Genomic DNA, 27,911 nt, shown 5'->3' with positions numbered 1-27,911 from the left:
TCTGGGGTGTAAGCGTGGGGACCCCTGGTTCAGCCACCATTCAGTCACCCTCTTCCAGTGGGATTTTGGGTCCCTCTTGCTCCGCTACTGTCCTTCGTCTGAGGCATGGCTTCCCTCTCGCCACATCACGGGCTCAAGGTTGTGCGCATGCGTGTGTGAGTGCTGCCATGTCTATGAGCTCATAAACCACTGTCCTGCAGGATCCTCCTGCAGAGAAACTTCCCCGCCAGCTCCACCCAGAAGGCAGAGCAGATGGAAAATTGGAGCAAGCCCCCATCTCGGGTCAGGGAAGAAAATATTCTTTTTTCCCCTTCTCTCTAAAAATATGCCCAGGCCTTTTTTGAGCCTTGATGCAATAAAAACCAGCTGTGGCTCAGAACAGCCCCTGCAGCCTTTGCCTAGGGAGAAGGAAAACAAAAACAGCCACTGGAGGCGGGGTCAATGGCTGTGTCCAGGCGCCAGGCCCAGAATCCAGCCACCTCCCACCTGGAATTGGGTCTCAAATGGGCACGGAAGCGTCCCTGTCTGTTCTTCCTGGTGTGGGCTCAGGGAACCGGGGATCACTTAGCCCTTCCTCTTTTAATGCTTGGTGCTGAGGTTGGGAAGATGACAAGAGGTGGGTGTGACTTGGAGTCTGCTCCCAGCTACCTCTGCATCTCCCGGAGGAGACAGATGGGCACTCGCGGTACCCAGAGTCAATCTAAGGGAGTCTTCTGGTAGCCTAGAGGAGAAGCGGCTGTGTCCGATTTGGGGAGAAGGAAAGTTTCCTAGAGCACGTGACATTTGGATGGCCTTAAAGGAAGGAAGCAAGCAAAGGTGTTCTAGGAGGAGGGACCAGAATCAGCAAAGGCCTGGAGATGGGGCAGTGGTTACTGTGTGGTGACCAGAATGTAAGGCAAAGGTGGGGGAACACAGAGAGATCAGCCTGGGGAGGTAGATTGGGACCTAATGCTAGGTGTTCTGTGGGGTGATAGGGAGCCATGGAAGGTGCTTGAGCAGAGGAGGGACTCGTCTAGAGGGGGGCCTGCTTGGAGGGTATTTGGAGGGGAAGTCTGGTTGTGTAATTGGAGTTGAGGCTTTGTTGGGGAGTCCCTTAAAGAGGGAGCTGAATCTTCTAACTGGACTTCTTGGTATCCTGCCCATCCCAGGGCACAGACCCCTCTGGAGGAGAGTGTGGAGAGGTGCTAGGGATTTGGGGCCGGGAGATCTGGCTTCTAGTTCTGACTCTGATGTAGATTCATGTGTCCTTGAATAGATCCTTGTCCTTCCTAGGCCTCTACTTTCCCACCTGCACAAGGGGACTGTGAAGTCTTTACCTTTCCCTGGAATATCAGTGCTGGGCAGGCTTATGATGCCCTGAGGGACAGATAGGGAAGAGGTTGCCCACAGTCCCCCAGCATGGCAGCTGGAGGGGGACCCAGGCACCCAGGCTCCTGGGTTCCAGGCTCTGGAGGAGGGCTTCCTGGTGTGGATTTGTGGCTTTTCCACTGGGTCTGGCTCCTGTCCCCAGAAAGCTGCCACCCTCAGCAGCCCTGCCACAGGTAAGAGGCCTGGGCTAGGGTCGGGGCTCAGGGGCCTGCCCTCCCATCCTGGGGAAAGAGCTTCAAACGGTGCCAAACAGGGACCCTCGTGTCATTCCGTCTCATTTCCTTCATTAGCAACCCCGTGAGGATGGGTCTGTCACCCTTTTGCAGAAGACAAAACTGAGGCTCCAGAGGTGGACCGACTTTCCTCCAGACTCACAGCAGATACAGAGCAGAGCTAGGATCTGAGCCCTTGTCTGTCTGCCGTGGGCTGCTCTGCCACGGGACCCTCTCCTTCCTCCCGCCCCCTGTTCCCCCAGCCAGACTCAAGCTCTTGCTCACCATCGGATCTCAGGGCCCCAGCTAGGCACACAGTGGGTGCTCAGGAAATGCTTGTGGGCTGGATGGTTGGATGGCTAGATGGATGGATGGCCTGGGGAGAAAATACAGGCTGGGCCAGCACCTCTTCATCCAAAGCGCTTTCCTGGGCAGGAGAGATGCCCCTCTTTAGGCAGCCCCAACGCGATGGCCCTTCGACATCCCCCAGTTCCCATGCAGCGACCAAGGGAGGCCTGCTCTCCCTCGCCCTCCATGCCCAGCCCAGCGAGGTGAGTGGACACCAGGGCAGACACTTGGTGGTGGTCAGTAGTTACCTCAAGGCTGCTGGGTCTGTTAAGAGTGGTTGAGGACCCCTGAAAAATTAGAAGATCAGCTAAAAGTCTGTTGGTTGCAGGCCATGCTGTTTCCTGGACCAACTCTCCCATTGGCCCTGGGTGCCCCCTGACCGCAATGTTTTCCGGAGCTTCTGAGCTGTGCCAGCTGCCTGGCAGCAGCAGCCCCTGGAGGCGGGTGCCTCCTGGCACCGTGGGAGGTCTGCCATCCTCCTGGCCTGGGCTCCTCACAGTCTTGTCCCCGAAGCCCCCCAGCCAGCACAGAATCCCCACCTTCCTCTGTCTTAGCCGGGACGTCTTAGCCGGGACCCCTCCCACCTGCCAAGACTTGGGCTTGTCTTGATACCCACCCCTCTCACCTCCTCTGCAGCTTCTCGGAGACCCACGGCAACCTGGAGTCCCGGAGAAATAATAATGATAAAGCCAACGATATTTTCAGTACATTTCACAGAGCACTAAGTACCAGGAGCTGCGCTAAATGCTTTGCACTCGCTATTCCTTTTCATCCTCACAATAAGCCTAAGAGCTAGCTAATTGTGCAGACTCCTTGCAAGAAACACATGGCCCAATCCAAGGATTTATTCGGTGGGTCTCAAACTTGTGTGCACATTGGAATCATCAGGGAGGCATCAAAACTCTGGTGCTCGAGTCCTACCTGAAGGGGGTGTGATTTAATTGGTCTGGGGTGTCGGCCTGGGCTTTGGAATTTTTAAAAGATCCCAGAAGAGTCTAATGTACAGACCAGTATGGGAACCAACAGTTTTCGTGAGGAGGGTTTAGTGAAGGGACTCTTTTTTTCAAAGAGCTTTATTGAGGTGTAGTAAACACACACTAAACCCCACATATTTAAAATATATACTTTGATAAGTTTGTTTCTTTTTTTTACCATCAACCATTTCTAAGCGAACAGTTCAGTAACGCTAAGTATATTCACATCGTTGTGCAATGAATCTCCAGAACTTTTTCATCTTGCAAAAATGAAATTCTGTGCCCATTAAGCAACTTCTCTCCATTTCCCACCCCCTCTTCCCCTGGCAGCCATCACTCTACTTTCTGTCTCTGTGACTTTACCTGCTCTAGGCACCCCATGTAAGTGGAATCATACAGGATTTGTCTTCTTGTGACTGGCTTATTTCACTTACCATGATGTCTTCAAGGTCCATCCATGCGTGTCCGAATTTCCTTCCTTTTAAGACTGAATGATATTCCATTGTATGTATACACCACATTTTCCTTATTTGTTCATCCATGAATGGACGCTTGGGATGCTTCCACGTTTTGGCTACCGTGAATAATGCTGCTATGAACATGGTTGTACAAATATTTCTCTGAGAAATTGCTTTCAATTCTTTGGGATATATACCCAGAGGTGGGATTGCTGGATCATATGGTAATTCTATCTTGAATTTTTTGAGGAACTACCGTACTGTTTTCCATAGTGGCTGTACCGTTTTACATTCCCATTTAATAGTGCACAAAGTTTCCAATTTCTCCACATCCTCACCAGCACTTGTTATTTTCTGTTTCTGTTTTTGTTTTTTGACAGTGGCCATCCTAAAGGATGTGAGGCGCTATCTCATTGTGGTTTTGATTTGCTTTTCTCTAACGATTAGTGATGTGGAGCGTCTTCTCATGTGCTTGTTGGGCATTTGTATATCATCGTGGGAGAATAATGTAAGGATTTTTTTACTGAAGTGTGGCCAAGAGGTTAAAAGACCCAGTAGGGGATGGTGACAACTCAGAGACCAGCCACAGCAGGAAGCCGGAAGCACCGTTAGGCCTGAAGGGGCAAGAGGCAGGCATCGTGTTACCATAACCCACCAGAGCAGGAGGTGTGGACAGGAGTGGTGATCCTGGGAGGGGGACACAGCCACAGCCAGGACTGTGGCCCAGCAGAGGGAGCGTGGACATCCCCTGATTTCTCTCTCCTCCTTCCCCCTCTTGGATCTCTAGCCTGGTGGGGTCAGCCTCCTGGGGAACAGTGCGGGGAGAGGGGAGAATGAATCTAGGGGGCAAAGGGCAGGGCAAACCGAGTTACTGCCCCACCGACCCCAAAGAGGTATATATTGCTAACTCCATTTTATAGTTGAGGAAACTGAGTCAAGTGTGGCACAGCTTGGAGGCTGTCACACCAATATGTGAGCCCTGGTCTAGGTGATGCCAGCCTGAGTATTCTAACCATTAGACTGCACTGCCTCCCAGCAGGGCTCAGTGCACTAGGGGACGGGTGCTCCTTCAGCCAAGGTACCAGACCCTCCCTGGAGCTTGACCAAGGCTGATCTGGCTCTTTCTCCCTCCTTCCTCTTCCACTGAGAAAGCAACAGGGTTGAATGTTGATTCTGTTCTTGATGGAGGTGGGAGCAGGAAGGGAACTGTCATCGGCTAAAGACACCCAGCTCTGCCGAGCTCTGCCCCACGTGGGGTCGTAACCTGGGCTTGTTCTGGAGCCACCAAATCCTAGAGCTGAAAGAGACCCTCCAGGCTCTCTGGATGAAACTTCTCCTTGTCCAGAAGAAGAAGCTGAGGCCCTGTCCTCATGGCTGGGCCTAGAGCCCAGGCTTCCTGACTGTGGTCCCTGGGCTCCTCCAGGGTAGCCGAGCCCACTCTGCTCATCAGAGCTGCTCTTAACGGCTCCCTCACCTCCCGGGGACCCACAGGTGGAAAGATGCTGGATCGTGGGTCATTCTCATCCATGCATAAAGCAGGCTCCCCTGGACTGCTATTTCCAGCACTCTGCTGGTTCAGGATGTTCTACCAAACTCCAGACCAAGAAAGAAATTGGGTTGGTGGGTGAGACAGGTGCCCGGTCCTGCAGGAAGAGAATCTGTTTTCAAACACTTTGGTGGCTGCCGTGGCCTCTGTGTGGCCCAGTTGGGCAGGGTGGCCACTTTCCTCTTCTTCCAGCCCCCAGCCCTGGGCTCCTGTGGATATGGGGAACTCCCTTGTGCACCTGCAGCCCAGAGGCCCCCTGAGACTTGAGCTGGAAGAGTCACAGGGTCTTGGACTCTCCCAACAGGAAGGGCTCCTGGCAACACCCAGGTCTGGTCTCTCACTGTAGAGATGGGAGGACTGAAGTCCAGAGAAGTTGAGGAACTTGTCCGGGGGTGTCCTGAGATGCATGAAGTTGCCGGATGCCAGCGCTGCTGGTGGTTGGCACGCTCTGAGTCCTTTCTCACACCCCCACCCCCGGCCCCACCCCCCTTCCCTGGAGCTCTGCTCGGCAACTACTTGCATTTTTGCAAAGTGATGTCATCTGCAGATAATGGTTTTTCCGTTTCTGGTGGAGCAGGAGTTCCAGATATTGCGCTTTGGAGGAGGGGCTCAGGGGAGCTGATTGTCTACCCCTCAGGCATGGGGGGGCTTGGGTAGACCCCCTCAATCCTCCCATAGCCACGTCTAAGTTGCCGAAGGCAGACCCGTGGTCTCAGGCCTCCTGGTCTCCCAAGTCCTGAATGACCAAAACTATGAGAGCCCCAGAGAGGGGCCTCTTTACCTCTTCCTTGTACAGATGGGAGTCTGAGGCCCAGAGAGGGCAGGGCCTTGCCCAAGCTCACACAGCATTTTGAGGCAAACCTGGACTCACATCCAGACTTCTAACATCCTGAGCTACTTGCCCATTGTTCAAGGTCTCCCAACCTCAGCACTATTGACATTTCGGGCAAGAGGTGAGGGGTGGTTGTCCCATGTGTTGTAGGATGTTTAGCAGCGTCTCTGGCCTCTACCCACTAGATGCCAGTTACTCACCTCCCCCAAGCTGTGACAACCAAAAACGTGTCCAGCTATTGCCAAATGTCCCTTCCCACCCCCAGGAGAGAGCAAAATTGTCCTCTTTTGAAAACCACTGTCATAACTGTGGTACCTGGCAGCAAGCTCTTATTCCACCACCCTCCATTTTTAGATTTTTTTTTGGGGGGGGTGGAGGTGGTGTAATAGGAGACGCTGGGGAAAATTCCTTTTGTTCCCAGGAAGAAAGTAACCCTCCACCTCCAGAGCCCTGTAGCCACCACTGTCGGCAGGAGAGTGTTCTTGAATCCGAAGCCCAAAAGGCGCTTTGTCTGAGGCCCCGACTCCATGCGAGACACCTTCAGGATGTTAAGGCAGCACTGGAGGAGGCTGCGAGGGGCTGGCCGGGGTCCAGGACCTCCTCCTGGCTGGGAACACTGCTTCCTCTGATCACTTTTCTTGGAGCAAAACTGCCGATTTATTTTCTTGGGGAAATAAAAATAAATGCTGGCTTTTGTAATCCCATCCCCAATCCCATCTGGAAAAATCAGTCTCACGGAGCTTGGCTGCCCGAACTCTGAGGGCTGTGTCTGGCAGAACCTGGAGTCACAATGGGCGCTTGAACATCGGAACAGGCACAGCTGACATTTCCTTTCCTGTTACAAGTTTCCTTGGAATGTTAGCAGCCCTGGGAGGCAGTCCGTGGGCAGGCGGAATTTGGTGGAAAGGAGCCCTGGACAGGCCAGAGGCCAGCTCAGCTTCTGACTTGCTGTGTGACTTCAAGTCTTAGTTCTTTTCCTCTCTGGGCCTTGACTTCCCCATCTGTGAAGTGGGACGAGGAGTGTTTCTCAACGTGTGGTCCACGGACCACATGCATCAGAATCACTTAGAGAATGTGTTTACGATTCCTCCCCCAGATGTCCTAAAGTTTTATGAGCTTCCAATTGATTTCAATGTGCTTACTTTTTGGGACCCACTGCCCCAAAGACCCAAGGGATTTTCCCTCCAAGTCTTAAATTTGAACACACTACAGTTTTGCATGGTCTCCTTTTCCCCCTTATAACCAGGTACGAGGGTCTCGCCTGAGGCGAGAGGGTAAAATTATGTAGTGGTTCGGCACTGGACATCGCTCCTGAAAATTATCTGCTTTCAAGCTCTTGGCAAGGTCCCTGAGGTCCTCCATCCAACTAAAGTCACTGTTAAAGCACTTTATTCCTACAATGATGAAACTCTAGCTGCTAGTTATAGAGTTTGGTTTCAAAATTGTTCCATTTATTATTTTCATTGGATTGGCTTGTAAACCCTTGTAGAGTCATACATCAATTATAACTGTATTATTCCATAAGAATGCATTTTCCAGATGAGGTTTATCCCTTCTGTGAAAAACTAAAAAAAAAAATTTTCCTTTCTTTTTATATTAAATGGAAGTCTTTCACAATGTGTTACCTATTTATACCATCTTAAATGGAGGTCAGGGAACATAAATTTTTTTTTTTTTTGCTTTTAAAATTTCATTTATTTAGTATCAAGGAACATATGTCCACATTAACAATTTCTGACCATACAATGAAAGTACTAATATTAGCTAGTGTTGACCATTGTTCCAAGAGCTTTACATTTACCACAATGTAAAGCTTCACAATAATCCTCCGAAGAAGGTAGTTTTGGTATTGTTCTCACTTTGCAGATGAGGAAACAGAGGCTCAGACTGAAAAACATTGGCAAGGTCAAACAACTAGGATGGGGGGAAGTCAGGATTTGAACCTGGGTAATCCAGCTCCAGTGTGTTAACCATTGAGGGAACATAATTTTACTCTTTCTTGATGCCCAAGGGCTGTCACTGTGAGCTTCAACTATTGTATGCATGATGCTTGTAGGGCCTTCTAAATTGTGCAGTTGCTTGGCCGGGCCACAAAAAGTCACCCAAGATGCTAAATCTCTGTGTTTGCTTTTAAAAGTTTTGTTTTGCTTTTATGTTTATGTTTTAAAACATTTCTTCTTCACAGCATGGTCATGATGATGCCCTCTAGTGGAAAACCGATAACCCATGTGTGTTAAAATTGTTTGTATTGTTAGAGTTGATAAACAACAAATGAGAAGATTCTCAGATGAGTTAAGGGCATGAACTTTTTACTTTTATTTTGGCAGCTGGGAGATGGGGGTAGTTTTTTCTTTGTAATTTAAAGCCCAGTTCCAGATGCCTCTGATAGTTTTCTGGATAAATGAGGAGATCGTGTAGATAAATTTTTCCATGTAACGAATTTACATTCCAGGTGTATTTGTTTTGCTTCTGAATTAGAGATGCTTTGATTTCCTCCTTAGCCACACCCTGTTTTTGGAGCAGCTGCTCCACCCCTAGCCTGTGACACATGACGCAGCTCACTGTCCCACTTGATCTCGCTTGGGCCACTCAGGTTCTCTGGCCAGGAGATTTGCAACTAGGATTCAAAACTGGAAAAAGTCACCTGTGGGGAGCTGAGCTTGTAGGCTATGGGACTCAGAGACTGAGCCCGTCATGGGGAGCTGCTCACGTGGGTCATGGGCAAGTCCAGAGTGAGCCCAGAAGCTAGGCTGTGGAAATCCCTTGAGCAGAGATGCAGGGTGTGAGGTATCTGTGTGTGTGTGTGTGTGTGTGTGTGTGTGTGTGTGTGTGGTAGTGGTGGTGAAACACAAGGGTCCCAAGACCCTGAAAGGGGGGCTTGCTCCGGTCACGTCACAGAAAACCAGGGCCCTGACAGAACCCTGGCCTCTCTCTGCATCTGGGAGACTGAGACCTTGGGAGAGGCAGAGACTGACCCAAGGTCACCTAGAGGGGATGTGGCTAAGGTGGACTTGAACTCTGCCATGCTTGTTCTGCTTTCGTATCTGGGCAACTGGTTCAGAGGATGGACAGGCCATGTCTCCCCTGTCTCTTCTGCCACATTCTCTTCTGCTGGGAATCTGAGGACGAGGCAGATGTCGGCATGGCATGATTTGCTCCAAATGTCTCCCCAACAGCTGGTTACAGTGTCTACAATCCCACCATCTTCCATTTCTAGAAGTAGCCCTGGGCAAGTGCACACCATGCATCTTGTTCACAGGAAAGATTAATTAATGATTTGAAAAGCCCAGGATAAGGAAACTCACACTTATTGAAACCTCAGGCAACTTATACCCAGCCCACAGCCTTAGGAAGGTAGCCCAATCGCTCCCATTTTACAGGGGAGGAAGCTGAGGCTCAGAGACGTGAGGTGACTTGCCCAGGGTCACACAGCAAGTCAGGAGCAGGGCTCAAATCTGCTTCCAGAGCCCAGGCTCCCTGCTCGAAAGAGCACAGGTACTGAGTTCTGGAGCCAAGGATAGGCTGAGGTGTCGGGCAGGTTATGAGGTGAACTTGTCTCACAGAATCATTCAGCAGGAATTGTCTGGACCTCGGAATTAGAGCCATCTGACTCCATAACCTTGGACTCCTTTCTGGGCCTCAATTCCCTCACCTCCAAAGGAGGGTAGGACTGGATGTTCCCTGTGATCCCAGAGAACTCTGTGGGCTAAGAGTGGGGCTAGGCTCTGGAGCCTGAATCGGAGAGACCTAGAGGCAGTAGCTGACAGACTGCCCATGGTCCAGATTCCAAGGGACTGGACAGCAAGAGCATGGGTGCTGGAGCCCAACAGCCTGGCTTCAAATCCCCCTGCTCCACCCACTACTACCATGTGGGCTCAAGGAGGTTAAATGAATGGCTCTAGCCTCAGTTTCCTCATCTATAAAATGGGGATAATAATAGTATCTACCCCATAGTAAGGATTACATAGGTCAATACACGTACAGTCAGAGCAGCACTTGGCACTAGTAAGTTTTCCAGGTGTGTTAGTTCCTGCTTCCACGCCCCGCACCCACACTCTTGGGGGTGAGAAGGTTTAAACTTCCAGTCCTGCTGAACATCGACCTCCTTCCAGATGCGGTGGCAGCCCTGGGATGCAGCAGCTGGTCCCCGTGGGCCTGTTTCCTGGTCAGAGTGAGTCCATGGTCATTCAGATGTGACACATGGCCTGGCCGCCCCCACTGGGACCGCAGGCAGCCAGTCCTGGGCTAAAAATAGTGTTTTCATGAATGGAGCCAGGCAGGGCCGTTCTGGGACCCACAATTAGCACTTGTGTTAAAAACCCTGTCTCAGACTCTCTGGCCCTGACCCTCAGCCCTGCCCCTTCTGTGCTGCTGCTTGGGGGAGACTACTCAGGGTTAGGGGGAGTCTGTGTGGTCAGGGAGGGGCCTCGGGGAGGGGAGGAGTGCAGTAGTGGGTCCTCTAATAGGTAAGGGGTCCAATTTCTCTGTAATTTTGAGAGGTAGGAAGGAAAATCTCCCTTGATATGGAGGAAACGGAAGTTTTCAGAGTTCACAGTCAGGGGGGTATACAGTCAAATTTGTGCTCTGGATTTGTGTCCCAGTCCCAAGTCTCTCCCCCTCCACCTGCTGCTGCCATGGCACGGCCCACAGGGGAGCGATACTGACTGGGGTGAGGGCTGGCCTGAGCAGGCTTCCTTCTCTCCCTGAGAGAAGGTGTGGTCATCTCGTGAGGATCGGGGTCAGCCAGGAGGGTCCAGCTCAGTGAGCAGCAGAGCCAGAGCTGAAGCTGAGCCGTAGACGAGCCGGTGGAGCGTGAGGAGGGCCAGGCCCGGAGCGGGCAGGCGGAGCAGCAGGTCCCGGCCAGCGGGAAGCCGAGGCGGGCATCCGTGTGGCGTGACCTGGGCGCGGCTGGCAGCGGGGAGCCTGTAAGAGGCAGGGTAGGAGCTGAGGGCCCCCAACGGGGATGAAGCCTGGCCATGCCACGGCCCTACTAAAGGTCCTTCCAGGGCTCCGTACTGCTTGGTCATCTGTCCCCCACTAGACTGTGAGCTTTCTGAGGGCCCAGTGCTTTAGAATAAGTGAGCAGATGGGACTTTTGGCCCGGGACCCCAGACAACACTGACCTTTCCTAGAGAAGGACTGGGGGCCCTGAGGGGGACGGAGAAGGACGAAGGTCCAACGTAGTCTGCTCAGGGACCTCTTCGGCTCCTTGTCAAGGAGAACACTCAGAACTCAGAAAACCCTGTCCCCTCCCCTGACCCTCAGGGAGAGCCATGCCCAAGGAGGGGTGGCCACAGCCCTGGCCGGAGAAAAATCAAGAGATAAAGTTGGTGGCCGTGCTCTTTCCAAGTTCCTCAAGTTCGATTCCACGTTGGCCCAAAGTGGGTTTGGGGTGGGGAGGTGGCCTTTAGAATTTGGGGAGTAGAGGCCTTTGGAACTTTGAGAATCTTGGAAACTTTAAGAGCTTTCAGAATCTTTAGAAGTCTTAAAATCGTGGAAATTTTAGAACCTTTGGAATCTTAAAATCTGGAGCACTTTTAAGATCTTGGACTCTTGACATTCTGGAACGTAGAGGGATTTAAACTGGGGGTTCTTCTTCTTCTTTCCTTTTTTTTTCTTTTTGGCCATGCCACATGGCTTGTGGGATCTTAGTTCCCTGACCAGCGATCAAACCTGGGCCCTCAGGAGTGAAAGCATGGAGTCCTAACCACTGGACCACCAGGGTGTTCCCAAACTGGGGCGTTCTGATCTTGGAGTGGAAAGTGCCTTTTTGGTGTAGGGATGGACACCCACCCGCAGACCTGGTCCCTCTCTTCCCAGCAGTCCTCGGAGCCCAGTGTTTCAAATATCCTGGTCTTGTGCAGCTTTTCATTTCAGATTTAAAAAATAAAATTGTATTGATCATCTTAAATTTCGGTGTTGTGTTTCTTAAGCAAATGATGACAATATTTATTGCCTAATTGGGTTTTTAAGATTCAGATTTTTTTTTTTAAGATGATTGTTGCCTCTCGTGTCACCAATTCACCAAACATTCACGCTGGAATGGGGCGTAGAAATCACCTACTTTTTCAGATGGGGAAACTGAGGCCCAGAGGGGGTGTGGGATTTGTTCAGGGTCCTCTGGTGATTCAGAGTCAGATCTGGCCTTCTTGGCTCCTGCATCTGAGCTGTACCCGCCACCTCCCTTTGTGCCCACCCAGCTCCCCTGTTCTTGGTAGCTGCCCCGTCCGCTTGGGCTGAGGATTTTCCATGCTTTTCCACAGCTTTCTCCCACTTCCAAGTTTCCTCTCTACAAGATGGGGCCAGGGATTCCTGAGCCAGGCTGAGGCCCACGTGCCTGGAACGTGAGATGCATGTAAAGAGCAGAGACCCTGCCAGGTCACTTCCAGCAATCAGGGTACACGAGGAAATGGGGAAAACAGCGTCTCCACTGCAGCTCAGCCAGGGCTCTGGGGTCTGGAAAGCTCTTTGGAGAACTGGAGGGTTGTTTGGATCCGGGTCCTTTGTCTCCTGCAGTAGCCTGCCCTGGTGGCCGCCCGTGGAGGCTTCTCAGCCCCTCTCTGCCTCTTCCTCCACCGGCCACTGTCGCCTACTGCATCCTCTCCGTCTCAGGGTTTCTGTTTCTTTGTGGCCTCTGCCTCCTCATGGTTTCTCCTGCCTATGGCTCCCGTGAGCGCACACCCTCTGCAGCCCCAGAGTTCCTCTTTCCTTCGTGTATTCAGCTTTGGCTCTCACTCCCAACTTCTCAGCTTAACACTCAATGTCCCCCTACGAGAGGACTTGATTGGTTTGGAAGTCCCCACTAGGACAGGCCCTGGATTAAATGGACTCTCATACACAGGCTCTGATTCTTTGACACCAACTGGGTGTCCAGCAATTCAATTTCACACTAACTCGCCGAGTTAGTGCAGACCCCACAGGTTTAGGGCTCAGTCCCACAAGACTGTCTCCATTTCAGATGCCGGTCATGAGACCCAGGGACAACCTGGGATTGAGGCTATGAATTCTGGGGTTCTCACAACTCCCTTCTCAGGTTCCATAATTTGCTAGAACAACTCACACAACTCGGGAACATGCTTTACTATTACCGGTTTATTATAAAGGATACAACTCAGAAGCAGCCAACTGGAAGAGGACGAAATATGGCGGGGACAGGGGAGGGGAGTGGGATTTCACAGAGTATCCAGCCCTCTTAGGGCACACCACCCTCCCAGCAAGTCGATCTATTCACCAACCAAGAAGCTCTCCAAACTCTGTTGTTTAGGAGGTTTTTCTTCGAGTTTCATTATATAGGCATGATAGATTTAATCCTTGGCCATTGGTGATTGAATTCAATCTCCAGCCTCCCTCCCCTCCCAGGAGGCTGAAGTGGGTGTGAGGACAGCCAGCCCATCCTGAACCTATCTAGGGTCTCCCCATGGGTCCTCTCATTAGCATACAAAAGACAATAAATTTCAAGGGATTTAGGACCTCTGGGTCCTAAATTTAGGATTTAGGAAGCAGAGACTAAGACCAAATATTAACTTTTTTATTATACCATACTGACCACTTCTCCGGCCACTTACCAACTTCAGGATTGGCTGCTCTTGGGTCAAACACCCACTTTGGCCCAGACAGCCCTGGCCAAGGTGGAAGGATGGCTCAGGGTAGTGTGTGGTGGCCCATGTGTAAGCTGCTCAGGCTGGGAATGGACATGGCAGGTGACAGAAGCGGCTGGGCAACTGGGGGTTACTCAGCCTGGCTGCACAAGACCAGGATATTTGAAACACTGGGCTCCGAGGACTGCTGGGAAGAGAGGGACCAGGTCTGCGGGTGGGTGTCCATCCCTACACCAAAAAGACACTTTCCACTCCAAGAGCAGAACGCCCCAGCTTGGGAACACCCTGGTGGTCCAGTGGTTAGGACTCCGTGCTTTCACTCCTGAGGGCCCAGGTTTGATCCCTGGTCAGGGAACTAAGATCCCACAAGCCGCGTGGCATGGCCAAAAAGAAAAAAAAAAGGAAAAAAGAAGAAGAACCCCCCAGTTTAAATCCCTCTACATTCCAGAATGTCAAGAGTCCAAGATCTTAAAAGTGCTCCAGATTTTAAGATTCCAAAGGTTCTAAAATTTCCACGATTTTAAGACTTCTACAGATTCTGAAAGCTCTAAAGTTTCCAAGATTCTCAAAGTTCCAAAGGCCTCTACTCCCCAAATTCTAAAGGTCACCTCCCCACCCCAAACCCACTTTGGGCCAACGCGGAATCGAACTTGAGGAAGTTGGAAAGAGCACAGCCACCAACTTTATCTCTTGATTTGTCTCCGGCCAGGGGCTGTGGCCACCCCTCCTTGGGCATGGCTCTCCCTGAGGGTCAGGGGAGGGGACAGGGTTTTCTGAGTTCTGAGTGTTCTCCTTGCCAAGGAGCCGAAGAGGTCCCTGAGCAGACTACGTTGGACCTTCGTCCTTCTCCGTCCCCCTCAGGGCCCCCAGTCCTTCTCTAGGAAAGGTCAGTGTTGTCTGGGGTCCCGGGCCAAAAGTCCCATCTGCTCACTTATTCTAAAGCACTGGGCCCTCAGAAAGCTCACAGTCTAGTGGGGGACAGATGACCAAGCAGTACGGAGCCCTGGAAGGACCTTTAGTAGGGCCGTGGCATGGCCAGGCTTCATCCCCGTTGGGGGCCCTCAGCTCCTACCCTGCCTCTTACAGGCTCCCCACTGCCAGCCGCGCCCAGGTCACGCCACATGGATGCCCGCCTCGGCTTCCCGCTGGCCGGGACCTGCTGCTCCGCCTGCCCGCTCCGGGCCTGGCCCTCCTCACGCTCCACCGGCTCATCTACGGCTCAGCTTCAGCTCTGGCTCTGCTGCTCACTGAGCTGGACCCTCCTGGCTGACCCCGATCCTCACGAGATGACCACACCTTCTCTCAGGGAGAGAAGGAAGCCTGCTCAGGCCAGCCCTCACCCCAGTCAGCATCCCTCCCCAGTGGGCCGTGCCATGGCAGCAGCAGGTGGAGGGGGAGAGACTTGGGACTGGGACACAAATCCAGAGCCCAAACAGTTGTCTCCATATTTAGCCATCCCACAGCTGCCTGTCAATCAGTACAGTCCATCCTCCTTCCACTTGGATCCCTTCCAACTCACACCCTCTTCCCTCTTGCCTTGTGTCTACCCAGCCACTCAGGTCTACAGTGAGTTGCTGAAATAGGCAAAGCCTTTTCCCATCTCAAGGGATTCACACATGCTGTTCCCTCTGCCTGGAATGCCCTTCCCTGCCTCCATCCAGCCCCTGGCTAACTCCCCCTCCTCGGGCCTTGCCTGGCCTCCTGCTCTGAATGACACGCTCCTATCACATGTGTCCCCTGAACTTTTCCTTAATAATACTCATCAGTCTTTGTAGTGATAAACTGCTTTGTATGATTGTTTACCAAATCACTAGACTGTATGTTCCAGGAAGGCAGGCGTTGGATCTGTTTTGTTCAGCACCGTTACAACAGCACTTAAAATAGGCCTGGCTTAGTAGATAGCTGTTGAATGAATGAATGAATGAAATTGCGTCAGAGATAATTATGATATACAAAGGCTTATATATCTGCATGAATTAGAAAAATAGAAACAACTTGAATATTCAATAGTAGCCAATTAAAAAATACTTATAGTAATGTACCATGGAATTTACACAGCCACTAAAATCACAGTTTAAAAGCATATTCATACCCAACATTATTAGTCATTAGGGAAACGCAAATCAAAACCACAACGGCTATAATTTAAAAAAAAGGAAAATAACCAGTGTTGGTGAGGATGTGGAGAAATTGGAATCCTCATACGTTGTTGAAGGGAATGTAAAATGGTGTCGCCACTGTGGAAAACAGCCTGGCAGTTCCTCAAAAAGCTAAATATAGAATCACCATAACCCAGCGATTCTACTCCTACGTATATATCCAGGAGAAATGAAAACATTTGTCCAGACAAAACTTTGTAGTATACAGATGCTCATAGCAACATTATTCATAATATCTCAGAAGTGGAAACAACCCAAATGTTGATCAGCTAATGAGGAGACAAACAAAATGTGGCATATTCTTATGATAAAACACTATTCAGCCATAGAAAGGAAGTACTGTTATACGCTATAACATGGATGAAACTTGAAAACATTATGCTAACTGAAAGAAGCCAGACATAATTCTATTTATATGATTCCATTTATATGACTTATACAGAATGGCAAGTCCATAGATAGAAAGTAGATTAGTGGTTGTCAGGAGACAGGGGAAAGGGGAGAATTGGGACTAACCACTAATAGGTCAGTTTCTTTCTGGGATGATGGAAATGTTCTGGAATGAGATAGTGGCGATAGCTGTACAACATGGTGAATATAGTAAAAACCACTGAATAGCACCCCTTAAAATGGTGCATTTTATGTTATGTGAATTATATCTCAAAAAATTAAGAGTATATTCCATGGTAGAGGAGAGTACTCATGATGTATTACAGGGAGAACACAGGGTACTTAGTCTAGCTACAGAATCTACTATGGTCAGTATATACCGCAATTTCTAAAAATTATTAGAGAAAGATAGAGGGTAGCATGTACAGATACACAGCCACAAACTTAGATATGTAAGAAATATCGTGTTTGTCTCAATTTTTCAAGTGGACCAGTGGGAAATTCAGTCTCATTTGGGGGCTCCTTTCCTCTCCCCTCTGTCCACACTAGCCAGAGGGCCCCAACCCCCGCTTCCCTGGGGATGGGGGTTGGGGAAGTTGGGGGTGTCTGGGATTCAGCCTCCCTAGACATCCTCACAGCCACCCCCTCCAGGCCCTGCCTCTTTCCCAATTGGGAAGCCCTTCCCTCTCTACTCTCCCTTCCCCTCCCCTCTCCCTCCCCCTTCCTTCTCGCAGTTCTTAAAGCCACAACCTTCCCCCCACCATACCCCAAGAACGCTTAGGACGAACTCCTCGAACTCCTCGTTGAGCTCAGACATCCTCAAAAGGTGGAAGCAGAGATTCTCTTTAGGAAACTCTGCCACTCAGCTCTGAAAAAGTACCTTCCCCGGGTCTCTCACCAGGGATACTATGGTAACCAAGCTACCTCCTACAATGGAGAAGGGGGGCAGAGGCAATGCAGAAGGAAAAACAAATTATCCTGCCATATATGTGAACAGAAAACAAGACTTTACATTTTTACAGCATTTGTCTCTGGGGGCGGAATGAGGGGTAATTTTCATTATTTTTCTTTATGCTTGTTTGAATTTTCTACACTGAACATATATAACTTTATCGATTTAAAATAGGATTTAAAAATCCCACCACCCACCATCTAAAAAAACCCAAACTTTCCTCTCCACAAAGCCAGGTCCTCTTTAGTCCTTCCTCCTTCCCTGGCCAGTTGCAATCAGAGTGGAAGCGATGCTAAAATGGCACTCTTCAGCCCTGTTTGGACAACAGCAAAGCCCTCATGGGCTGAGCAAGGTCGCTGAAATTTGCAAGAAAATGACAGAGAATGCCATGACCCTTGAATGTCAGACATTGAGAAAAGGGAAGGGGAGAGAAGATCTGTGGGAAATTTCTTTGAAGAAAGCTTTTGTGTGGGGGGTGGGCTACGAGGGGGCCCAGGGTGTGAGAGGCCTGCCACCTCCGTCACCTTAATGAAGAGAGCTTGACACATGATCCCTGAAGGTGGGGGACACTGGGGGCTGGAGGAAGCTCAAGGGGCCTCTGTCAGGGGAGAGGATGACCGTCATCCCAGAGGGTGTTTCCTGAGGCCCATGTGGGCAAGGAGAACTGATAGGCAGCCCGTCCAGTACCTGCCTAAGAGAATATTCTGGAAGAGGGTGGGGTCTGGGGGAGGGCTCTGTGTGGGAGGGCAGAGGGAGAGCACTGGCCCCCCTGGGAGCCTCAGACACCCCCATGAATCTGCCCACAAGAAAGACGGCTTCAGGCTCAGAGAGCATCAAGCCAGCTCACCATGGAACCAGCGAGGTCAGAACTTTCCCCATCCTCCCTTTAACTCTCTTCCTTCCCTACTGCTCAAAGCCTGGCTGGGTAGAAATGGCAGCCTGGACTATGTGGTACGGGGCTGGGGAGAGAAGAAGCTGACCTCTGCCCCTTTTTCTGGACCAGAACATTCTACATGGGTCTGGGCATTCTCATGATTGTCTCAGAAGGACTGTCCTTACCTCAGACTGAGCAGAAAAGTTTCCCCTCCCCAGAGTCATCCCACTGACTGCATTTTAAAGAGAGTGAGATGCAAAAATCAAGTTGTGGGTTTTTTTTTTTTTGGTTGCTCTGGGTCTTAGTTGCAGCTCGTGGGCTTCTTAGTTGCAGCTTGTGGGCTTCTTAGTTGCAGCTCGTGGGCTCCTTAGCTGCGGCATGCATGTGGGATGTAGTTCCTTGACCAGGGATTGAACCTAGGCCCCCTGCACTGGGAGCGTGGAGTCTTAACAACTGTGCCACCAGGGAAGTCCCAAGTTGTGGGTGTTTTTTTTGTTTGTTTGTTTGTTTTTAAGGGTTTGTGATTATCAGCTTTTATACTTTTGGTTGCATTATATGTAAATTGATTTTTTGGAGGTATATATATTTTTATTAATTTTTATTGGAGTATAGTTGCTTTACAATGTTGTGTTAGTTTCTGCTGTACAGCAAAGAAAGTCAGTTATACGTATATATATATCCACTCTTTTTTAGATTCCCTTCCCAAAGGTCACCACAGGGCATTGAGTAGAGTTCCCTGTGCTATACAGTAGGTTCTCATTCGTTACCTATTTTCAAGTTGTGTTTTTAATTACATCACAGTCTGACTTCTTCAACTTGCTAGTTCCAATAGCATTATTTTCAGCAGTCGCTTCGAGCCAGGCATGGAGCTACTAACAAAAGTAAATGCCCATCTAGCCTCAGAATAATCCTAGAGGCAGGCACTGCCCTCCTAATGATCCCAAAGGAGAAACTGAAGCCTGGAGCAGTTAGAGGACATGTCCTCTGTCACACAGCAGGTATGTGGCAGACCTGAGGGTCTCTGTGACACCCTGTCTGGGCTGACCAGCCTCATCTGTGAAATGGGGATGCAGTGGGCTACCTGGCAGGGTCACCACAAGGATTCATTCAGAGGTGAGTGGAGGTACCACCGCAGGAGGTGCAGTAAAGTCACACCCTTTTGGGGCCTACCCTCCGCCCCATCCCCCAGGTCTGTGTCTCTAGGCGGGGCCAGGGCTGTGTGTTTAGCCTGGTGGGTCCTCACATCTGGAAAGCACAGCTTTGCTGGCACGTATTGGCTTTTGGATTCTGGAACCCCCCGCATCTGTCCCCCATCCTCCATCTCCAGGCAGTCGACAGCAGGAATCCCACAGCCAGGCTGGCGGGGAGGTGAGGACGGGGGAGTCCAGGCTGTGGGGAGGACGGCTGCCTCTTCTGAGAGCTGCCAGGGTGAGGTCTGGCCGGCTTCCCCTCCCTCAGGCCAGAGCCCCTGCTAACCTCACTTGACGTCGATGTTTCTGGTTTACTGGGAGCCAGGCAGTACCCGTGAGCCCTCAACATGTGAGAGGCTGAGGTTTTCTCTGCTGCTGTCTGCCTGGCACCCTGCTGGCCCTTCCAGAGGGGCCAAGGAATTGGGTTTGCAGAGATCTGGAGCAGGAGGAAATGAGGGACCCCATGCCCCGCTCCCGGCCTGGGGGCAGAATGGCCTCAGCCTCCACAGTGGTGCAGCGAGGGGGCAAGGACTCCTGGGCCAGGCCCTCCTTCTGGAGGCAGGAGTCCTGCGTTCTGGCCTCGCTTACTGTGTGACCTCAGGCAGAGCTGTCTGCCTCTCTCAGCCTTGTGAGCCCAGGTGTATGTAGGGGACAAAAGTAATGTTCCCTCTACCCTTCTGAGTTCTTAGCTGAGACCCCTGTAATAAAAGACATTAACAAGAGAAAAATAGAAGTTTATGAACATGTATCCCTCATGAACACATGGGCCATAGCCAGAAAGAGTCACTCCCTGAGACGGCCTAGAATTCAGGTTGAAGCACCATCTTAATAGGGAAAGGGGTGGGAGGATGCAGATCTCTTAGGGTGGAGGAAATGATTTTTAGGAAAGATGAATGGGCTCCTAGAAGAATAGATGGGAAGCGTGATAGTGTAACAGGGAAGAGCAAAATCTGACTCCATGTTGGATCTGTTTCTTTTACTTTAACCTTTGCTTTTGTTATTAGAATCACACATAATGGCCTGCCTCAGGGAACCCTGCCCCTCTGCCTGAATGTTAAACTAAAGAGCCTTTGTTCAGCTCACAATCTGACCCTGCTCACCTGTAAATGGCTGCAGAAAAGAAGAAATGAACACATTCCCTCCCCAATGCTGGCCAAGCCAGGCAAAACTAATGGCCTTTTTACTTTACTTCCTCAGCTCCTCACCCTCTCTGTTCTAGAAAAGAAACTGTCATCCAGACGCTGATAAGAAGGTTTTGGGGGGGGCACTAGTCCGCCATCTTCTTGGTCTGCTGGCTTTCCGAATAAAGTCGCTATTCCTTGCCTCAGCACCTCGCCTCCCAGTTTATTGGCCTGTCATGCGGCGAGCAGACAGGCCAATAAATTAGGTTTGTGATGAAGCTTGTGTGGGTGTGGCATCGACGTCTGGTCTCTTCTGTGTCTAGATTCGATTCCCCTGGTTGATGACACTCCAGGGGAGGAGATTGATGACCACTGAGTTCCTTTTGGAGGATCTATCTGGAGGCAGATAAAGAGAGTTCAGAGGAAGCCTTTCCTTGCATTTGCTGTTTTTAAGTGCCTACAACTCACAATAATCGATATATCAAAGAGACATATATTGGGGTGGCACATTCTGTTACCCTTCACCAAAAAAGAGGGACGTAGTTCTGCACTGCGTGTGTGTGTTTGTGTGTGTGTGTGGGTGTGTGTTTACATGCTTGTGTGCTTGTGTGTGAGTATGAGTGAGAGCTAGGGGGCTTTGGAAATGTGGGGGGAGCATTTTTGGTTGTCACAATGATGGACACGGGGTGTTATTGACATATAGTGCTGCAAAGCCGGGGATCGTAAATGTCCTGCTCTGCACAGGACTGTCCCGTGCAGTGAGGGCTGGTTGTATCTCATAGGAATTCTAGGCAAGATACCTTCCAAGGTCTGGAACTTTTGATATTTTGGGATCGTTGTTGGAAAAAAAAAGCTTGTTGCTACTTAACCTGAGGAGGAATTTTCTTGCGCTATTATGGTTATGGCGCCAAAGAATGAAGACACGTCAAAGGCCCCCTTGCCCTGGAAGAGGGGGGGGTCTAGTTAACTGGAAAGCCCCTTGATGGGGGTGACTCTGGGAAGGTTTGGGATGAAGGGCTGGAGGCGGCAGAGTTCCTATCCCTGACACACTGGAGTTGGGGGCAGGGTGAGGGGGTGTGATGGGGCGGAGGAGAGAGGAGACCCTCGTGTGTGGAGTGCTGGGCCCTTGAGGGCAGGAGCCCTATGATGCAAGCTGAACAGGGAAAAATTCTTGGAGGTGTGGGGTTGGGGAGAAAAGGATGCTTAAAAATGGCAAAGTCAGATGTCCAGTATAAAGTTGTGTTCCACAGTCTGAACATTTTTCCACGTTCCATCTTCAGTTAAATCTAGGGCACACCCACAGATGCCTTGGGGGAATGAGTTTTTCCTGGCCACTGAGGAAGGGGCTGAGTGTCGCATCTCAGTAGAGGCACCAAGGAACTGAGAGAGTGCTTCTGGGGATACTGAGTGATCCACACTGAATCAACTCTGAGAAGTTTGGAAGCAGAGAGACTACAAGAAGGTGAAACCCTCATGCTGAAATCTTGGAGAGGGCTTTAGACTGGAGTGAAAGATGCCTGGCAATCCAGTAATTATAGCCCTAATGATGACTAGCATTTACTGAACGCTTACCGTCAGCAGGTTTGAAGAGGCATGTATTACTGTGGTTAAATAAGCAGTTCCCAGTTTGGGTTACCTGGGTCTAAATCCCGGCCTATATTATTTCATCGGTCTAAATCGATTACATTATGTAACCCACATAAGGCACAGAGCACCGTCCACGGCATACATTTCTCAGTAGAATCAGTGGTTATTGTGACAATGGTCACTGCTCCGTTAACTCCAGGGGCAGGGAGACGGCAGCTGACATTCAGGTTTCCGTATGTCCTCTCGTTTAATTCTCACATCAGTTCCATGAGGCGAATGCTCTATTCCCCATTGTACAGATGGAGAAATGTAGGCTCGGAGAGGTGCAGCCACTTTCCCTGAGGCCACGTAGCTAACAAGCACTGGAGTCCGGGTTTGGACTCAGGTCTCTCTGACCCCATAGCCCTGCTCCTTGTTTTCCTCCAGGCAGCCTCCGGGATTGTCTAGCAGTGAGGGGAGGTGCCTTGATAGATCATGAGCTCCCTGTCAATAGGCACTGGAAGAGGGTTTTCTGCTCTGGGCAGGAGCGCAGATGATTTCTGGCTCTAGGACTCAACGCTGTGACTCAGTTTTAGGCTCTGGGAAGGGTTGTGGGAATTGCTGGTGAGCTTCCAGGCCTAGTCACAAGGTTTGAGAGCCAGGGTGTGCTAAGAAGGCCTGCAGACCCAGGAGGCCACTGCCCTTAACACATATGGAGGTGGTGTGAGTGTTTATGCACGATGAATTGACACTGTTTTGTTTTCTTCACCAAGAGCGCCAGCCCTGCTGGTGTGGTCACCTCACAAGGAATAGTCTGCACTCTGGGTCGCAGGTGCAGGATATGGGCACAAAATTCCAGGAAGAATGACAGGGGCGGGCTGGAGGCTTGGTGACCACTGTGTCCCTGACATTCTTTATGCAGAAAGTGTAACCCTTCTGTTCTCCTGGGCTGGGAACACTGCCTCAGGAGACAGTGGGCATGAGAGCCCCACGGGTGGGCCCAGAGGCCTGGGAGCAGGAGACAGTAAGTCAGGACCAGCTGTGCCACCAACCCATTGGGGTACCTTCGCTTCCCCCATCCAGACAAGAAGGGGCTTAGGCCAGTCTCCTGGGCAGTGGGGAGGGTCCTGGATGTCTGACTTGACATCCTTGGAATTCCCCAAGCTGGGAAGGCTCAGGAGTATTCCCCTAAAAGGCCTGGTTGGGGAATGACTAGCCCAAAGAAGCATTATTGCATCAAAGAAAAGGAAAGCAATTCGGTGCAGAAATTTCCGGTAGGAAAGGTACCGGGAACATTCCCAGGTTGGGAGTGGAGATGGGGGGCACTTTCTTCCTGCTTAGGGCATGTGACCTCTCCAGGGGAAAAAGAACAGCTGCTCCCACCTCAGGACAGAGTGTGAGAAAATGGGCTGGAATTACAGCAGGAGGGATTAAGGTTAGACACTTAGTTCAACCAGATAAAGCAGTCACTTGGATCGTTTACTCTGGGAGGGATTCAGTCTGAAGTTGTAAACAGGTTTAACAAGGCTTAGAGAAATCCACAGAAACTGCACACAAATGGAGATGTATGGGAAAGGTAAGTTTTCAAATCAACAATGGAGTTTTAGTATCGGCCATATTCCTGGTACTGTGCTGGATGTCTTGGCAATGGGTACATGGTCCTTATTCCCCAGAAACTTGTAGCACATTGCTAGAAGAAAGAGTCTGAAAACCAGTCAAAAGCCAAAAAAAAAAAAAAAAAAAAAAAAATCAAAGTTCAAATCCAGGATGTAATATTTATCGAGCACTTGCTGGGCGCTAAGCCCTTTGCATTCACGAGATCATGGAATGAATGAAAAAAATAACCCTATTTTGTGGAGGGAGAAGTGGGCTCAGAGAGGTTGCATCCCATGGCTGGGGCCACACAGCTGTTAAGTAGCAGAACTGCCTTTCTTCAATGTGCCATATATTCCCATGCTAGATGCCCGAGCTGGGCATTCACTTCTCATTCCTTCTCTGTGCCAGGTGCTGTGCCCCATGGTGGGGGTCCTAGGGACAACAGGCCGGCCCCCATCCTCATGGGTTTACCCTCTATGGCTGGTTCAGAGGAGGAATTCTTGCTACTGGAAATTTGGTGTCTGCAGACCCATTCCAGAGGCATTCAAGGCAGTGAGAAGCCCAGGCAGGGGTGCAGGGGCTCGAGGAAGGTGGGATCGGAGAGGTCACCAGGAGACCAAAGCTTTCTGTGGGAAGGTGGTCAGGCTAGGTGAGGACAGATGTCCCTAACTCTAGGGTTATTCACGGAGGGGAGGTCACCGTGGATGCAGAACTTCCAGGAGCCCCTGGCTGTAGCGCCTGGATTTCCAGCATCCCAGGCATATAGCGAACACTGCCCTTGGAGACAGGATGGGAAGGTGGTTAGGGGCACAGGTTTTGGAATTGGGCAGATCTGGACTCAGCCCAGCTCTAGCTCTGTGTGACCCTGAACAAGTAACTTGCCCTCTCTGAGGCTCAGTTTCCCCAACTGTTAAACAAAAATACTTTCCTTGCAAGGGTTGGCCCAGTGCTTGGCACGTTATAAGCACCCCATCTATGGGGGCTGCTATCATTCGGTTATGATTGGGCAATTCTTGCCTCTGCTTGCTTTCTGGTCTCAGTTTCCCAGATAACAGGACGTCTTCTGAGCAGCTCTGAGAGGCCAGGGCTCTGTCAGAGACTCTAGGCAGGGGCTGACCAGAGCCTGGTCCCCACGGAGATCAAATTTCCAACCCCTCAATGGAGCCAAGTAAACACAGGGGAGACAGCGAGGCTCCCTCAGCTGCCCACTAACAACCAGATTCCTGAAGCTACCGCAGCCGCAGCTGCTCTCTCTGATTGCGTCTGGCTCCAGTGTCCCCAGGCCCTGCTGCTGTCACCCTCATGAGACCCTGGGGTTTAGGGTACGGGTGTGGAAGAGGCGGTGCAAGCCAGTTTCGTGGTGTCGGTGGCAGCCAGTGTGTCAGCTGCTTCCAGGTGCAGATGGCTTGTCTCTCGAAGTTTTCCTTTCCAGATCCCTCCTTCTTCTGTTGGTGATTTCATGGACCACTAAAGCTGCTGACAGATGAGATAGAGTGCAGGATGCTAAGAAAACTCCCTCCCCCAGCCCTGCAACTGCTGCACCCCCATTTATCCAGGCCAAGGTCAGTGGCCCCAGTTTTATAACCTCTAAATTCTTCTTCTATTCGCTGACTTTTTACTTTCCAAGAGAAATCAGCATGTATTTACTGAGCACATCTATGTACTAGGCGTATGTAGCAAAATCCCAGTCTTTAAGGATTTTATCATTTCTGCCTGGTGAACTCCTATCCACCCTCAAAGCCCAGTTCCAATATCCTCTTCCATTTCTCCATGCTATTAATCTCATGCCACTTCCTCAGTGGTTCTCTGCACGTGGTCACGCGAGCTTTTCAGCAGCTCTTTGGGGCCAAGCTTCCTCCCACTTGAGAACTTTCACTGGTGCTGCCCGCTCCGATCTCACCATTCCCGAGCGAACCATATTCACTCTTCAGAACCTAGGGCCCCTGGACTTTACCCTCAAAGGGTAAAGATGCTCAAGATCCCCAAGGGGTTCTGTCAGTTAAGCATTTACAGTGTGTTATTTGATTCCTGTCTGTCTCCCTCCCTGTAATATAAATTCCACGGGGGCAGGGAGTGTGTGTCTTCGTTTACTTTTGTCATCTTGGGTCTGGTATGTGGAGGACTCTCTGTATGCATCTGCTGAATGGACCCGCTCTTCCATGAAGTCTTCCCTGATTTCCTCAGGCACTGTTTCTCTCCTGTCTGCATGTTTCTCATCACTTTCTTTCTTGTCTTACTTTGTTTATTCTGGAATATTTATACATATAGAAAAGTGCACAAAATATGTGTACAGTTTAACAAATAATTTTAAAGCAAACACCCACTTAACTACCACCCAGGTAGAGATATAGAACATAATCAGCAACCAGAACTCCCTGTGTGCCTTTCTCTTCCCACTAGAGTTAGCCATGGCCTTAAGTTTTGATCATTTCTTGCTTTATTTTATAGTTTTGTTTCTACAAAGGCATTCCTAAACCACAGAGTTTCATTTTGCCCACTTTTTGGAACTTCATGTGCACAGAATCATACTGCACATATTTTTGTGTGGGCTTGGCTTCTTTGGCTCAATATTATGTTTGCAAAGCTCGTCCACATTGGGGTGTATAATTGCAGTTCATTAACTTTCTCTGAGTACAGTTTTTTATCATATGACATCATTTATTTATTCATTCTTCTGCCAATAGACATTTTAACTGTGCTGCTATAAACTTTCCTTTTTGTCTTTTGTAGCACATGAGCACTCAAATTTCAGGCTATATACCTAGGACTGGAATTGCTGGGTCATAGGATATGCATTACATCAATTGTATGAAACAATGCCAACTGTTTTCTAAAGTGTTTGTACCAACTTACCCTCTCGTAGCAGTGAATGAGAGTTCCCATTGCTCCACATCCTTGTGAACACTTGTTATTGCCAGATTTTTAATCTTTGTCAATCTAGTGGGTATGTTATTTCATCTCATGATTTAAATTTGCATTTCTCTCATTACCAGTAAGCTTGAACACCTTTTCTCATTGTTATTAGCCATTTGGATTTTCTGGGGGAGGTGTCTTTTGAAGTCATTTATCCTTTCTTTTTCTCATTCGATTGTTGGAATTTACTCTGGATATGGGTTCTTTGTCAGATACATGTTGTAAATATCCTCTCCCACCCTGAGGTTTATCTTTTCACTCCTTTAATTGCATTTCTGGGGTGTCAGACATTTTAAAATTTAATGTATCAAATTTATCAAACTTTTCCTTTATGTTTAGTGCTTTTTGAGAAGTCCTTCCCTAGCTTGGGCTCATAATATCTTTCCAAAGTTTTATAGTTGCTTTTCATATTTAGGTCTGCAATCTACATGGAATTTTTTTGTTTGGTATGATGTGAGATAGTGGTCAAGGTTCATTTTTTCCTTCCATATGGCAATCCCTAAACAGCATCGTTTATTGTAAACACTGTCCTTTCCTCACCACATCACCTTTGTCTTCAGTCAAGTGTCCATCTATGTGTGGGTCTGTTTCTGGATTCTGTCCCATTGGACTGTGTGTCCATTCTTGTACCAACATCACATTTTACTACAGCTTGACTTTTCTGTATTATATCTTTATATAAGTCTTGACAGCTGGTAGAGCAACTCATTCAACTTATATCAATATAGTCTTTGAGTATCTTGCTCTTTTCAATTTCTATATACATTTTAGAATCAGCCTTTCAGGAGGGAGATGCAAAAGGGAGGAGATATGGGTATATGTATATGTATAGCTGATTCACTTTGTTATACAGCAGAAACTTAACACACCATTGCAAAGCAATTATACTCCAATAAAGATGTTAAAAAAAAAATAGAATCAGCCTTTCAAGTTCTACTAACACACACACAAACACACACACACACACCCCTCTGTTCATCCCTGAACTTTCTGTATCCATCCTTCACAGCACTTAGCACTGGATTATAGATGTTTATGTGTCTATCTCCCCATCCAGGCTGTAAGTGTTGCTCAGGGCAAGGACTCTGACTTCACTTCATTTCTACATCCCAAGGCCTTCCTTCCTTGTTGAATGGAGTGGAAGATATACTCATCTTGCACAAAATCATCTAAAAGGTCCCAGAGAGTTGGAACAAGAGGAGAATGAGGATGCAAGACAACTTGAACACAAGGCCCCAGCAAGGCAGCTGTCTCATCCTGAGTTCAGCCAATGAAACTACAGTCAAATTCATGCTAGAGGGGAGCTCGCTGTGTTGAATGTACCAAGGATGTTCTAGGATATTGGTCTCCAACATGGCACCTCCATAAAGGATTTTCAAACTTAGGACACCCTGAGGGTCCCAATTTTCCTTTTTGGCCACACAGTGTGGCCTGCAGGATCTTCCCCAGCTAGGGATCAAACCCGCACCCCCTGCAGTGGAAACACGGAGTCTCAACCACTGGGTCGCCAGGGAAGTCCCATACAGGATTTTTAAAAGATGATTTTAACTATTCCCAGTGTTCTCCTTATGTGCTGACCTTAGAACCAACTTCCACATATGTCAGGACTCCATCTAACCTTCTATGGCACAAACCTCCCCAGTAACAACTTTTTTGCAAGCTCCTTGAAAGCAGGGTCTGTTTCTGTTTACTGCAAAAGTGCCTTTCCATGGTACTTGGCACATTGTAGGTCCTTAGTAAATGCTGTAATTATGATTAGTAAATGTTGCTAACTCTTCAGTCTTACCTGCCTTCCACAAATGTTTTGTTTAAAG

The 27,911-nt window shown here is 49.5% G+C and overlaps 1 long non-coding RNA gene across 1 annotated transcript; it reads left to right on the top strand.

Moving 5' to 3' along the window:
* Positions 1-14,596: 14,596 nt before the first annotated feature.
* Positions 14,597-27,352, top strand: LOC309664595. The gene is made up of 2 exons (XR_014265949.1): positions 14,597-24,746; positions 27,155-27,352. It is a non-coding gene; the product is annotated as an uncharacterized lncRNA (long non-coding RNA).
* The last annotated feature ends 559 nt before the right edge of the window (positions 27,353-27,911 follow it).

The sequence above is a fragment of the Balaenoptera physalus genome, assembly GCF_965194825.1.
Source record: "Balaenoptera physalus genome assembly, chromosome: 7".
In the NCBI taxonomy this organism is placed as follows: domain Eukaryota; kingdom Metazoa; phylum Chordata; class Mammalia; order Artiodactyla; family Balaenopteridae; genus Balaenoptera; species Balaenoptera physalus.
Note: the sequence above shows the minus strand (reverse complement) of the source record. Positions and strands in the feature narration are given on the sequence as shown.